This window comes from Symphalangus syndactylus, chromosome 6 (assembly GCF_028878055.3).
Source record: "Symphalangus syndactylus isolate Jambi chromosome 6, NHGRI_mSymSyn1-v2.1_pri, whole genome shotgun sequence".
NCBI lineage: Eukaryota > Metazoa > Chordata > Mammalia > Primates > Hylobatidae > Symphalangus > Symphalangus syndactylus.
This window is the reverse complement of record NC_072428.2, coordinates 101977063-101992832: the sequence shown is the minus strand read 5'-3', so window position 1 is coordinate 101992832 and position 15770 is coordinate 101977063. Positions and strand designations below refer to the sequence as shown.

The 15770-nt window shown below is 39.9% G+C and overlaps 1 protein-coding gene across 5 annotated transcripts in view; it reads left to right on the top strand.

Moving 5' to 3' along the window:
- The window catches only part of DOCK4 (dedicator of cytokinesis 4), a 472131-nt gene that overhangs the window by 390723 nt on the left and 65638 nt on the right, over positions 1-15770 (top strand). The window lies entirely within an intron of this gene.

The window sequence follows — 15770 nt, the reverse complement described above, 5'->3', positions numbered from 1 at the left end:
CCTTGTAGTGTCCATATTGCGTTCGACATTAATTTAGCAAGATGTTTTTGAAAGAATGCTGCATTGAATCTGTTTGAATGCACTTGTGGTTGTGTAAGCTCTTTTCTGGGCTCAAATTATGAGAGCAGGACAGATTCTGTTGGGTTACAAGAATGTTAAAAAATCATGGCCAGTTTCTGTTCTAGATACATCTCAGCATTGCCATCTATGGTTATTTCCACATAAACCTGTGTCCAAACCATAATAGCTATGCATTTAGGCCCATGACCCTTGGGCTGCTAAATAAAGCTGTCACATGTAATCTCCCTAAACATGTCACTGTATACTTCATAAACTTTTATCCTCTATTTTGTCTTTCTTCTAAAATGAAACTATTTCTGCCTCTCTGGTTTTTATATTAAATTACTTCTCTGTTTTTCTTTTTTTTTTTTTTTTTTTGAGTCAGATTCTCGCTCCATCACCCAGACTGGAGTGCAGTGGCGCAGTCTCGGCTCACTGCAAACTCCGCCTCCCGGGTTCACGCCATTCTCCTGCCTCAGCCTCTCCGAGTAGCTGGGACTACAGGCGCCCCCCACCACGCCCGGCTAATTTTTTGTATTTTTAGTAGAGACGGGGTTTCACCATGGTCTCGATCTCCTGACCTCGTGATCCGCCCGCCTCGGCCTCCCAAAGTGCTGGGATTACAAGCGTGAGCCACCGCGCCCGGCCACTTCTCTGTTTTTCTCAGAGACCTAGAGAATATGGAAAATTTCTGGAGCATATCAATACCTATAATGCAGTATTTTGTTATACTGTAGCATCAGCATCCTTGGAAGCTTGTAAGAAATGCAAAATCTCTCGCTCCACCTTAGACATACTGAAACACAATCTCTGGGATTGGGGCACAGCAGTCTGTTTTAGCAAGTTCTCCAGGTGATTCTTATGTACTTGGCTAAAAACTGAAAAGCACTGCTTTAGTTTATCCTCTTTCTTTGTTGTTACAGCCCTAAAGACTTAGCTCTAACACAATCCTAAGGCTGTTAGAAAAGGCTCTTCCTTTATACTCAGCTTACAGATTCCCAGCATGACGTGGTTCAAGCGTAGGGTCAGTGTAAATTTTTACTTAATTCCTTGATTGCTGCATTATTTCCCAAGAGTTGTGTCTAGACTTTGCAAAGACTTCCCAAATATTAGGTGAATTTTAAAGTTTGTTGCTGTTGTGCAATAGCTAGAATTGGAAAAAATTCAGAAATGTTAAAGCCTCTCTTCCAACATATATTTTTATAAAATGAGGAGAAGAATAATTAAGTATTTAGAGTGATATTTTGATACCCCTTATAGGCCTCAAGTCAGCTTGTTACTTAGGAATATCAAAGTACATTAGTTATCATTTGGTTTACTTATAAATATGTCATGTTGAGAATTTGAATGCTGTAAGAGAATTTATTCAGGTAGTTATAAATTTGCCATGTTTTAATGTAACAGTCCAATAAATTCAATTTGACTAAGTTTATGAAGCACTGGATATATGCAGGTATTTTGGAGGACATAAGAAAAAATGGTCCACACCTATTAAAATCTTAGTTTCCAAATCTTGTATTTTAAAATTTTGTCCAATTTAGTTCAAACTATGACAAAGCTTGACAAAAACAGCATCATCATGTTTTAGTAAAGCTAGTAAGCTTTTATGATTTCATAAATCAAGATCCTCAATATTTTAATAGATACAAAATGCACTAACTTTTAGAAAATAAGATGAAGGGAGGAAATGCCCAAGGTCACTTAATATACTTTTATCCACTTGAAACTGTCTAGTTGGTCTAATTTAGAAATACACATTTTACTGGATAATACTTTTAAATCAGATTTGGTCATTGATGTTTACCTCTGAAGTGTTGAAATTCTTCCATATGCTAGAAACATGTTGTTTTTTTCCATTCCACTGAGGACAGGGAGGGGAAAGACACATGTAATTCAGTGACTTGTCTGCTTTTAAACTTAAAGCTGTAGGATTTTAAAATCTGATCATTATGTCCCTTAGCAACCTGTGAGCAATTTTTCAACCCTATGAGACCTAGAACTGCTTACGTTTACAGTGTTATTTTTAACTGTAAATCATCTAACAGACATTTAGTTGTGTGTGCTTGAAATATTTTATAATTCTAAAATTACATAACAACTTGTCTGTAGTATTAAATGTGCTTTTATAATGATTATTTACATTAAGAAAGTTTAACCTTTGTTCTGAGTAAGTAAATATTTGGATCCTTTAGTATATTTGTAGTTCACACAACTGGAGGAAGCGAGTTCTAACTTCTCTTCTGCTTGTCCCCTCAGTCTTAGAGTTTTTGCAAGCAGGGCCATGAGCACCCATTTTTACGTCACAGGAATGAATCTGTGGCTCTGCTAGTTCATGCTTCAGCCCTAGTTCTATGAGGTCTGGTTGGGAACATAGAAATAAAATCAAAAGGTTTTGTTGTCTAAAGGCAACAAATAGTCCTCCACAGGTCAACAAGGCAGGGCTTCTCTTCTTCCCTTGTGAGACAGCTGTGGATCCTGGGGACAGAAAGGCTTTGAGCTCTTGCCTGGAACTTTAAGTCATGCTGCCTGTCTCTAGTGCATACAGAGCACTGACCACATCATCCCGCTCATATAATTAAAATTTAATTTTAAAGTATTTTTTAATTGTGGTAAAATACAAATAAAATGTACATCTTGGTTGGGTGCGGTAGCTCACACCTGTAATCCCAGCATTTCGGGAGGCTGAGGTGGGTGGATCACGAGAGGTCAGGAGTTCAAGACCCTGGCAAACATGGCGAAACCCCGTCTCTGCTAAAAATATAAAAATTAGCTGGGTATGGTGGCATATGCCTGTAATCCTAGCTACTTGGAAGGCAGAGGCAGGAGAATCGCTTGAATCTGGGAGGCAGAGGTTGCAGTGAGCCAAGATCGTGCCATTGCACTTCAGCATGGGGGACAGAGCGAGACTCTGTCTCAAAAAAAATAAATAAATAAGTATAAATAAATGTACATTCTAACTATTTTTCAGGGCACAGCTCAGTGATATTAAGTATATTCACATTGCAATGCAACCATCACCACCATCCATCTCTAGAACTCTTTTCATCTTGTGAAGCTGAAACTCTATACCCAATAAACAATAGCTTCTCATTCCCGTGTCTCCCCAGCCCCTGGTACTACCATTCTACTTTCTGTCTCTATGAATTTAACTACTCTGGGTACCTCACATAAGTGGAATCATACAGAATTTATCTTTTTGTAACTGGCTTATTTTGCTTAACAGATTGTCCTCAAGATTCATTCATGTTGTAATGTATCAAAATTTTCCTTTTTAAGGCTGAATAATATTCTGTTGTATGGATATACCACATTTTCTTTATTCATTCATTCCTCAGTGGACATTTGGGTTGCTTCTGCCTTTTGTTTATTGTGAATAGTGCTGCTATGAACATGGGCATATAAAATATCTCTGAGATCTGGCTTTCAGTTCTTTTGGGTATATAGCCAGAAGTGGAATTGCTGGATCATATGGGAATTCTATTGTTAATTTTTTGAGGAACTGTTCTCCACAGCTGCTGTAACATTTTACATTCCCACCAACAGAGCACACACATTCTAGTTTCTCCATTTTCTCTCCAGCATTTGTTATTTCCTGGTTTTTTGACAGTAGTCATCCTAATGGGTGTGAGGTGGTATCTCATTTGCAGTTTTGGTAAAATAATGTATTTTTGGAGCATAAAAGCCAACTAGTGATAAGTAAACACCTTTTCTTAAATATGGTATTCCACGGCGTTTTCATTTTCTAAGTTGAAGGACTAAAAAATGTTCTATCAAGAGCCGTGGCAGAGGAAGGCATATATTTTCCCCCAAAACTTTACCCATCTGTACCCCTAATTGCAAGAACAGAGGAAAAGGTTATTCTTTACTAGTATGTTCCAGCGTTGGCTTTTATCTTTCTTCAAGGTTAAGTTTTTCTTTCTATTTTTAGATGAACTAACATTCTTACTAAATATAAAGTGAGCTCTTTGTTCCACATTTGCAAACACAGCGTCTTGTAACTGCTGTAGAAAAAAAATCAATACTTCCCTAGCAGGCTGTTCTGTGTGCATAAATATAAAACTCCAACAGTCCAAGTAGCAGTTGCCCTAAATACTTCAAAATAAGACCATGTGGCCAACAATTAGAGGTAGAGAAAGTATAGTAAATCTATGGTTTAAAAATAAATCATTTAAATGAAGTTTATTTTGCTGTTGCCATACATAGCTCAAAATTGCTTTGCTGGTTCTGTAGGAATTAAATTTTCTATGGTTGGAGAGCCTGTTCAGGTTTGCAGATTCCATGTTCCCAAAGTATGTTTTCAGCCAATAAGCTATTCTCATGCATTCCTGCACAATGACTTAAATGTAGGTGTGGCTTCTCTGACCTTCTTACTGTCAGTGGAAAAAATCAGGCTACAGAATGTAGTATATGGACCTTGTTTGAATTGTGATTGAAAGAAACCAGCTATACATGACATGTTTTAAGACCATCAAAGGAAATTTTAATATAGGCTGGGTTTTAAATTAATTTAAGGAATTTTTATTTCTTTGTTAGGTGTGATAAAGGCATTAGGGTTCTATATTTGTAAAATGTCCTATCTGTTAAAGATGCTTACTGATGTGTGTACAAGTAGACTGATACAATGTCTCAGGCCTGCTTTAAAGTACTCTAGAAAAAAAATAGTTGGGGTATTAGGTAAAATGGGAAGGACAAGAGTCTTGATAATCATTGAAGCTAGATGATGGATGTATGGAGTTGTTTTTTTTTTTAACTATTTTCTGTGATTTTGTGTGCATTTGAAATTTTTCATATTAAAAAGAAATTTGAAGAAAATTTGATTGTAAAATATCATAAGTGGAAGAGATTTTTTTTTAAGAGATTCAAAAGTACTCAAGCAAGTGCATGCTAATATGGTCTTCATTAGAGAGGCCAAGGGATGCCAGGCTCCGGAAAGACTAAAGACCAAGATAGTAACATAGAAGCTCTGAATCTCATCTACCAACTCAGGCATGGGAGAACTATTCGGGCTGGCAGGAAATTCAGTTTCATTTTGTATTCCCTCTCTCTTCCATCCCCCTTTTTTCACACACACCCAAAAGCTGTGCAAAGGTTTAGTGTCAAGGCAGCAGAGAGAGGATAGCTGGGGCTCTGCTGGGGCACAGCCTCTGTGGCTGGACTTTGAGCCCCTGCAGCCATCTCGAGGCAGGGTTATGGAACAAATGCAAGACCTGTTAATCTCAGAATTTGTGAGCCTTTGCCCCAAGAGAAATTTTCTTCCCCCTTTTGTCTTTCCCCCCACTCAATTTCCAGGACATCTTGATAAGCTGTTTAGTGAGTTTAGGCTTTTTAAAATGACAGTAAGAGTGATTGAGTTCAGGTTGCACGGGTTTTCTACCCTGACAAAAATAACTGAGGGAAGGAATTGCAAATGCTAGCTGCTAGTTACTGGCTGGAATTGTATATGTTGATAGAATGAGGAAAATATAGGGAGAGCTATGAATTTATGTTTCAGTTAGTTTGTCAGTCTTGAAAGTATTTATTCTGGCTGGGCACGGTGGCTCATGCCTGTAATCCCAGCACTTTGGGAGGCCAAGGCGGGCAGATAATGAGGTCAGGAGGTCAAGACCATCCTGGCTAACATGGTGAAACCCCGTCTCTACTAAAAATACAAAAAAAAAAAAAAAAAAAAAAAAAAGCTGGGCATGTTGGTGGTCGCATGTAGTCCCAGATACTTGGGAGGCCGAGGCAGGAGAATGGCGTGAACCTGGGAGGCAGAGCTTGCAGTGAGCTGAGATCACACCACTGCACTCCAGCCTGGGCGACAGAGCGAGACTCCATCTCAAAAAAAAAAAAAAAAGAAAAAAAGAAAGAAAAGAAAGTATTCTATGGGCAGTAAATAGTAAATATACAATTAGATTAATAAAAAGTTTCTTTTGAGGTATTCTTGCTCTGATGAGGAAAACTAAGCAGTCCTTTGGGAAAGACAAAAGAATATCTAGGTCAAAAATAAAGGTAGGAATGCAAAAGGAGTTATGAGCCACGTTTCTTCTTCACACATAATAGGTGTGGATAAGTAATTTAGAGATAGTGATGATACGGCTCTGATGAATGGAAGAACACCAGGGTTTTTGGTCTTGCACCAATTTAGATAAGAGGACACTCACACGTGTGGAGTGGTTTTAAGGAGCGAAAAGTTTAATAGGCAAGAAAGAAGAAAACAGCTCCATTGTACAGAGACAGAGGTGGGGGGGCTTGAAACAAAGAGAGACTGCATGAGCAGTGGAAAAGTGGTCAGTTATATCAGAGGCTGGAGGAGGCGATGTTTGATTTGCATGGGCCCAGGGGATTGGTTTGTCCACGTGTGTCATTCACACAGCCCGCAAAAAACCTGGCCCTCCCACCTTAGTCCTTTAATATGCAAATGTGGGTCGCCGTGATATTCTGAACACATGGTGTTATCCGGAGGTAGCCATGACACTTGGCACAGGTGGTAGGAATCACCATATTGGCCATGTCAGATGGACCTAGTTTTTAATTGCTGGCATTTGCATATCAAAGCTTGCCAGCCTGGCTCTTTAGCCGCCTTTTCTGTTAGAGAAGAAATGTTTCGGGCAGTTGCTTTTTATTGCAGGAAAATTTTCACTGAGAACCTTTACCACCACTATCTGCCTAAAAGTTATTTCTTACTAACTCCTGTATTATTCCCCCTTTAAAGAGAAGTAAACCTAACTGCTGTTAGAGGGTGTTGGATGACCATTCTTTCTGGCTACTTCCTGTTGAAAAGGGGTGTCGTGTGTGGGAACAGCAGCTGGGCCTTCTCCTGAGGTTGATTTAAGGGTTTTGAGAAGAATAGCATGTCTACGTTTGGCTTTGTTTGCAGCACTGTTTGGAGTTTGGTTACCTTTAGGCAAAAAAATATAAATTTTACAAGAAAGTTTAAAATACAGGGTTAGAATATGAGCATTAACATTACCACCATTAGTGGTGGTCCTATAGACCATAACTGACAGTAGAGTTTGACACCTGTTTGCTACACCAGTGGAATGCAATACCGTTTTGTCTTTACTAGATGTTGCTGTACATTACCAGAAATGTTAATATAAAAGTAACATTTTTCTTGAGGAAAAGCATGTATTTCCCCCTTGACTTGCCATTAGAGAGTAATTTTAGGCTTAGGCTATTTTTATAACTTGCAATATGATTGGGAGAGATATGTTATTGGGTAGCTAAAATAATTTTATCATTAATTTGACAATTTATTAATTTTTTTATAGCTTCCACAGACTCTACAACATACTTAAACTTTCTGACTTGTTCTAAACATCTTTCCTTTAAATAACCAGTTTTTTTTTTTAGGACAAGTATTTACCATACAAAATCTTTCCTTATATAAAATCTTTTTTAAATAACAGTCTTTTCCTAGCTTAAAGTGCATTATATTATCAACCTTTAGTAAAAAAGTCCTATTAAACTTAGTGATAGTAAAACTTTTATACTTACTTTTTATCCCTATTAGTTTTGCTATAACCAAAACAACCTTGAGTAAATCTTTCCTGCAATTATTAATCCTGTTATAAGGATGATAATCAGGCAAAATACTACAGCAATTAGAATTTTACAACCAGAATTCCACATTGTGGGTGACAGAGTGTATAGTTTTATTGCAATTAATAGTGGGATGATAACAGTTCCCACAAGAGTGGCATAGTAAATAATTTCCATTTAAAATTATTTCTTTACTTGCCAAGATATAATCTCCTTTGTGGATTTATAAAGTTACAAATGCAATCCCATGTATAATTAAAAGTTGCTTGCAAATATGAGTTAAAAAGAAGTTTTAATATTTGGTGACGAACTTTGAGAGGAAAGGTTAGGTAAGAGTGGGATTAAGATGAATAGCCCTTACTTAGTTACTTATTTTTTATGAGTTTTAGCTTAAGATTTTCTATTTCTACACATTTATGTTTAGGACATTCCTCTGGGCTGTCAGGCATTGCTCCCTTAGCTTTTTAGACTTTGACTTGTGTGTGATGTATCCAGAAGTTGATTTCTGTAACTTTTATTGCCGAAGGAGTTGAAAGAACAGTGTAGGGCCCTTTCCAGCTTGGCTTATGGAAGGAGAGAGAGATGAGAGTTTTTGCTAATGCTAAATGTCCTGGGTTGAATAAAGGTGGCTCTGTTTTCTGGGGTTGGGCTTCTGCTAGTTGGGTCCATTTTTGTTGGAAGTAATAGAGAGGTTACATGCTTAACCAATTTAGAGGTTTTCTGCCTGAAAACAATATCTGAGCACATTGATAAGTTTTATCCTTTCCCAAGTGAAAAGCTTGGTGAAAGATTTTAAGGACCTTCCATTGGCTGGAGGCTGGCAAATGGAGTTTGCCATTATTTGACCATAGCAATTCTGAGGGCTGGAAAGTATGCCCTTGAGAAGTGGCCTCTTTTATTTCTGTAGGGAATACTGAAGTTTAATTTCTTTTATGGAGCCTTCCTAGATTAGAAGTGGTTTGAAGCATGTTGATGCCTTGAAGCTTCCTTGCCTTTGACCTAGCTGCCTGATTAGCCAATTTATTTCCTTTGGCTACCTCACTTGTTTCTTTCTGATGTCCCCTGCAATGCATTCTTGCTATTTCTTGTGGAAGAAAAACTGAGGATAATAACCTATTGATTTTCTGGTGATATTTTATAGGAGAGTCATTAGTGGTAAGAGAATATCTTTCCTTTCAAATGACAACATGAGCATGGAAAATTAGGAAAGCGTATTTGGAGTTAGTATAAATGTTAGCTACCTTTCCTTTGCTTAATTCAAGTGCTCTTGTAAGAGCTATTAGCGAATTGAGCACTGTGCCTGGGGAGAGATGTTATTTAGATTGACTACTGCTTATCCTCCTTTTGTATTTCTTGTTTTACTGGCTGTTAGCTAAGAGCTTTCCCTAGAGGACAGTAATTCTGCCACATTATGTGGGGTGTAAACCTTAAATTATTTCCTAGGGTTAACTTGGAGGCTGTTTTTGGCTAGTAGAGCTATTATGACAGTGGCTTGGAAGCATGTGTATATAATAGGTCCTCCTAACTGCAACCAAGGTTGAGAAAAATATTGGATTAGAATTTTTCCTGAGACACTCCTTACAGTCTTGCTATGGGAAGAGGGGAGGCCTGGATTAGAGAGGAGAAAAGAGAGATACTGGCTTTAGTGTTTAGAAGGAGGCTTACTTTCCTTTCTTTAATTTTCAGAATTACTCAGGGCTCTTGTGCTGTAATGGCAGTTTGAGCTGCTGGAGCCAGGGCTTGAGCCCTGGGACCCATCAGTCCTGCTGGACCATCTGTGAGACTGGTCCTGAACAGTGACCTCCACCTCTGGGGGCAGTTCTGTCTCCAGTGGTCTCCGCCACAGGCTGGACAGGGTTGAGGTAGCTTTTTCTTGTTGCCTAGGCATTCCTTTTTAAAATTCCCTGGTCTGCCACCCTGATAGCAACTAGCAGATGCACCTTGGGGGTCCTGGACTTCTCAAGCCTGCAAAGCTGCTGCTAGAGCCTTTGCCCTTCTCCTGAGCTTTTTCTTTTTCCTTTGGGCCTCCTTCTGGTCCCTATTATAAAAGACCAAAGTGGTCACCATTAGGAGGCTTTCTAAGGTGCTATTTGGTCCTAGAGCTTGCTTTTGTAGTTTCCTTTTAATATTGGGAGCTGCCTGTGTAATAAACTTGTTTTTTAGAATAAGCCATCCCTTGATTGAATTAGGGGTAAGGGGTTGTATTCTATTAGTGCCTTTCTCAGCCTTTTCATAAAGGCTACAGGATTCTTATCTGTCTTTTGGTGTATTATAGACAGTTTAGAGTAATTAAGAGGTTTGGCCCTTGTTCTCCACAGCCTTCTAAAATGCATATTAAAAAGTGCTTTTTTTTTTTTTTCATTTATTTCCTGAGTTTTGGGGGTTTCAGTCAGAGTTCTTTACTGGAACTGCTTCCCTTCCAATTGGGAATGGTGTTTCTACTATTTTTTTGCTTTCCTTATTTGCTTTCTTCCGTTTTGGTGTATTATAGGAAATATATTGCTCACCTCTTAAATTCTCTGTTGCTTGCAGAACTGCTTGCTTTTTAACTGCCATTAGGGGCTGGTTTAGGAGCAGTATAACATCCTTCCATGTGAGGTGAAATACATGAGTTAAATTTTGGAAAACTTCTATATACCTATTAGGATCTTTGGAAAATCAGCCTAAGTTTTCCTTAATTTGCCTAAGGTTCTATAATGAGAAGGGAACTTAAAAGGGCCCCAAATAAGGGGGATTTTTAGATGGTTCCCCTGGAAGTTGCTTTTTTAATTTTGGGGAACTTTTTCCCTGGTCCTGCCTGATAAGATTGCTAAAAGAGCTGGGTTGATCTTACAGCGCTTGCAAAGGTTTGGTAAAAATGCCATGTCCTTGTGCAAAAGAAAATGAGTTGCTTTTCTCTTTAAAGTTCTGAGGTTGAGGAAGTTCTGGTGTTTTAGAGTACACTTCAGAGGGGTGTAAGCTGAAGATTATTTATTACCCATTTAGAAAAAGAAGTGAGAATAAAAGCATTTTTTTAATCTGTTTCCTTTCCGTATCACCCAGAGTGGAGGAGAAGACAGGGACCATTCTCCGACTCTTTTCCCTTTCTGGTTTTTGGATCCCGGCACCATGTTAAATGTGCTGCCCATGGTTGAAGGCATGGTCCTGCAAGCCATTGAACTGGATGAACTAAGTGGTGGGACCAACCACGCTTACCCACGCAACCTTAGCTTGTCCACCTTGTGTGATTCCCCCTTTGACTTCCTAAATTTGTGATTTGCCTGGCTTTCTAAAAAATGGATCTTGGAGAGACTGTGTTGCCTTTAGGCAAGGCTTCTTTAACAGAGGAAACCTGCTAGATTGCCTGCTATTATGGCCCATGCTAAAGCACTTACCTTTAAAAAAAAAATGGTTCTAGTTAACTTCCGAACTTAAAATCCCCTTACTAATTAAGCTAACATTTTAATAGGAAACACTATAGGTGCCTTAGAAGAACGTAGAAACCAAATGGCCGTCTTTTTTGCTGATGGGAAAATACTGAGACTAACATTCGGCTACAGAAGATATCTTACTCCCAACTGCTGAAGGCAGAACTTTCCTGTTCACAGAAGTAGCAGTAGAAAAACTTAAAAAGGAAAAGTTGCAAAGCTACAATGTACTGCAGAGAACTAGCAATGTGTCCTGTATTAGTGAGAAACAATTAAGTTACGTTTGTTGAAACCTTGAGAGAGAGGAAAGGACTGCATGACTTTGGTGATGTAAAGGGACTTTCAGATGGGCACAGGTCTGAGGGTTGTGTTTGGAGCTGTATTTCTGGCTAGATAATCAAATCACTTTGATCACTTGAACTCACACTGACACTCAACCCAAGGTAAAATCAGCCTGCCTCCTGTGATAGAGGGGCACTCTCGGATTGTATAAGGTCTCTAGGGAGCACCCATTCCCAAGATTGGGGGACCTCCCAGATGCCCCAGGGTGCAGCTAAAGGAGGGGGTGAACATCTTGCCAGTAGAGATCATGAGGACCTTGGTCCCCAAGGGCACTCAGGATACAGTCCAAGGGCAAGGAGATCCAGTTCCTAGTGGAGGCAGATATCTGAGACAGCCTTGGGACAGCATCACAGACTGTGGTTGAGAAGTTGATACAAAGCCCTCTATGTATCTTCAAGATAGAAGGTAGTTCAAACCAGTGGCCTTTTCCAGGAGGATGGAAATTCCAAGGGAATTCAGGCTTATTAAAGTCTTAGCACAGAGCTTCCCATCTCCTCCTTATCACCATATTGGTCTGCAGAGGGTAGGCAGGACCCTGTTCAGAGGGCCTTTGACAGAGGGTACTGGTGCTTACATTCTAACTACTATAGCAGAGCTCCACTAATTGCATGTGACAAAGTCGAAGATCAAAACACCAAATTCATGTTAAAGAAATACATTGTCTCTGGGAGCTAGGAAGCCCACAGGTGGATCTGGCTTCAGGCATGATCATTTTCAAGAGGACACACATCAGGGCTGGTTGTTTCCCAGCTCTCCTTTGTTTTGTGTGTTGACTTTAACCTCTGTGTACTCTTAGGCTTTCTCCACTCCGTGGAAAAATGGCTTCCATCAGCTTCAAGCCTATTTCTTCTTTTCAAAGTCCCTTTTAGAATGTCGTTCATAGCCACAGATTGTTCCTGCTGGGTGATGTGCCTATCATGAACCAGTCCCTGGGGCCAGGGATGAAGCTGAGTTTTGTTTGTTTGTTTAGAGAAGTCCTTATGTTTCTCAGCTGTACTTCATTTTGGGTTTCCATGATCCTCCTGCCTGAGCCTCCCAACTGGCTGGGACTACCAGGAGTGCCACTGTACCCAGCTGAAGCTGGTCTTTTGACAAGGCCCAGGTGATATGCCTACTCTTGAGGCTGGGGCAGTAGAGTGAGGACTCCCCAACTCCATCCCAACCACATGGAATGATGGATTAATATGGGACAAATGACACATGCGATTGCACTCTCCCATCAGAAAGATTAAAAAATCCCTCTTCCTTTCCACCCCTCAAGTTCCTAATTGGCTTTCTTGCATTTACTGTCAGACAACTTTAAGAGGAGAAATTGGAAATCCTTGCCAGCTCACCTTGTCTCTCTCTCTTTTTACTTTGTAATTCATTGTAATCAGGTTTTCACTTGCATTACTCTTCTGCCACATCTAAAGGCCTGTAGTGAGTCCCATTCCTAGGATAGTGATTAAGAATTCATTGTAGAGCTAGCTAGCTGGGTGACTTCGGGCAAGTTGCCTAACTTCCCAGGATTTTAGCTGCCTTCTCTGTAAGTGGGAGGTTGATAGTTCCTACCACCTGGAGTTGTTGTAGGGAGCAAATGAAATTACACATATAAAGCACCCAGAGCAGTGCCTGCCATAGGGAATGCTTACAAGTACCAGATGTTATTAAGGAGTCACTGCATTTGACAACCTTGCCCCTCTTTGCTTCTGAAAGCCTTCTCTTCTCTATCATTTCCCATCACCACTTTCCCACTTCTCCTTCCCTACCCTGCACCATGTCTCTTTAGTCAGCCCCTCTCTTGTCCCGTCACATGTGTGCCCAGGCTGCCCTGTTCCTTTTGTTCCTCTTATATTTTGCCACAGGTTTCCCCCATGTGATTTCATTCATCCTGTTTATCACTGAAAGTTCTGAAATAGTACATCTCCAGCCCAGGCCTCTGTCCCGAGCCCCAGACCAGGCTCTTTGACATCTGCTAGAGTATTCAGTGTTAGAAGTACTTCAAACATGCCCCAAACTGAAGTCGTGATCTTGCCTCCCATCTTAAGTTGGCTCCTGTTTCTATAAATTTGATATCATTTAATAGCAGTGTTTACTCTCACTCATGCTCTTGCCCCTTTTCTCTATTACCAAAGCTGCTGCTTTTGAACCAATCTTTGTCATGTTTACTTGGATAACCTACTTGGCCCTCCAGCATCTGTCTCCCCACTACAGCCCATCTTCCACACTCTCTCAGTTATTTTTATACAAAATAAAACTCTAATTGGCCACTACCACTGACAGCTGAACTACCCAACTCCCTCTTCCACTCAGCTTAGCTTACAAACCAAGCCACCCTCATTGCCAACACATCCCTCACCCCTGCCACACTGAACTTCTGAGCGTGACACACCTTGCCTGGCTAACTTTTTGTATTTTTTGTACAGATGAGGTTGCACCATATTGCCCAGGCTGGTCTTGAACTCCTGGGCTCAAGCAATTCTCCTGCCCTGGCCTCCCAAAGTGCTGGGACTGCAGGCATGAACCACTGCACCCGGCCCTTTGTTTTTTCTTGATACTAGATTTGTAGCTTAGCAATAGCCCAAATACCCATTGTGATTTAGCTGTTTACAAGTATGTCTCCTAATACAGTGTTTAAAATACACTAGACATTCTTATTTCTTGAGTCAGTGAATGAATAGATTAATGACTGAATGAGTTAATAAAATGGAAATACAGTAAACACATACAATATAGATTAAGGTACATTTTTATGATCTTGACTTTCCCCAAACTTCCCAAACTATTAAATGAATACTTTGTTCCTTATCAAAACATGTACAAGAAAGAAGTAACCATTACTGCTTTGTCTCTCTTTGTGTTTATAGTAATTTCAATACTTAAAAATTTAAACCATTGCTTTGACTGCTGTAATGCCTTGTTGAGGAAAGTTGATGTGTGAAGACAGAAGATACCATGACCTCTCTGGCTTACAGACTGTAGGGAAGTTTTTCTAAATTCTCTTCTCTCACATTGGTAGCATATGCAGCATTGCAACATGGCCCTTCAAATCTAAAATATTCAGCTGTGTGCAGTAACAGGCACCCTTCCGTGTCATTGAGAGAGGGAGGAAAGTTTTATCATGACAGAAATGCTCATACTCTGAGGATATAATAGAGAGTGAATACTTGAGGGTAGAATTAATCAAACAACTCTTCTTGATGCTGGATATTTTAGCCTAAAGGAAAAAATAATACATGAGTTTAGCTTTTAATGTTTCAACAGTTTCACTGATTGTCCAGAAGTCATTGTGTGCCCACTTTTCTCATGTGTTCATGTATTGCCAGTGTTACTTTCTGTGTCAAGATATGAAAAACTTGCTATTGACTTGGTCATGCTCTTGCCAATGTCCCATAGCACTGAAAATAAGGCGATTATGCAGAGATGGGGGCCCACCTTCCAAAGACAGTGGAGGTTTCCCAAGGCACTTCCAATCACAAAAAACAGTGAATTCACAAACATCCACATTTTCCCAGCTCTCATCTCAGTCATCATTTTAGCTTCTCCCCAGATTCTTTCATATTCATGTTACTTAAAAAAACTCCTCTAAGCCAGGCACAGTGGCTCACGCCTGTAAACCCAGCACTTTGGGAGGCCGAGGCGGGTGGATCACCTGAGGTCAGGAGTTCAAGACCAGCCTGGGCAACATGGTAAAACCCCGTCTCTACTAAAAATACAAAAATTAGCTGGGCGTGGTGATGCGTGCCTGTAACCCTAGCTACTCAGGAGGCTGAGGCAGGAGGATCACTTGAGCCCAGGAGGCAGAGGTTGCAGTGAGCAGAGATTGTGCCACTGCACTGCAGCCTGGGCGACAGAGTGAGACTGTCTCAATAACAACAACAACAACAACAACAAAAACCCTCTAAAGTCATTTATACTATACCTATGCACTGTGATTCTACAGTGTCACTGGAAAATTACCCTCCTTCATGAAGCCATCTATCTTTCTGCTCAGGCTCCCAACTTGTAAATTCTAAGTGGATGCTCTCAGTAGCATGTGCTTTCAGCCATGATGCTGAAGGTTAGCTCTTGAGTGTATTTTTCATAGCATGCAATAGTCATATTATAGAACTAGAAACTTATGAGATTTAACAAAGATGATTAGTGTAATAGACTTAATGCTCACCAGCATAATATACTTAAAACTCACCTGCTACATGAAATCATCTGTGTCCATACCATTCCCCACCTTCCTTTCCTCTGAATTATCAATACCATACCGTTTAGCACTTGGTAAAACACCATTGTGGGTTCACTATTGTTACATTTTAGTCTTTTCAGAAAATGTTTATATTCTTTTGAGGGGACCACTATTGAGATTTTTATGTAAGTTGTGTATTTATTCTGTTAAGAAAAAACACAAGGGGCCCAGCCTGGTGGCTCATGCTTGTAATCCCAGCACTTTGGGAGGCCGAGGCG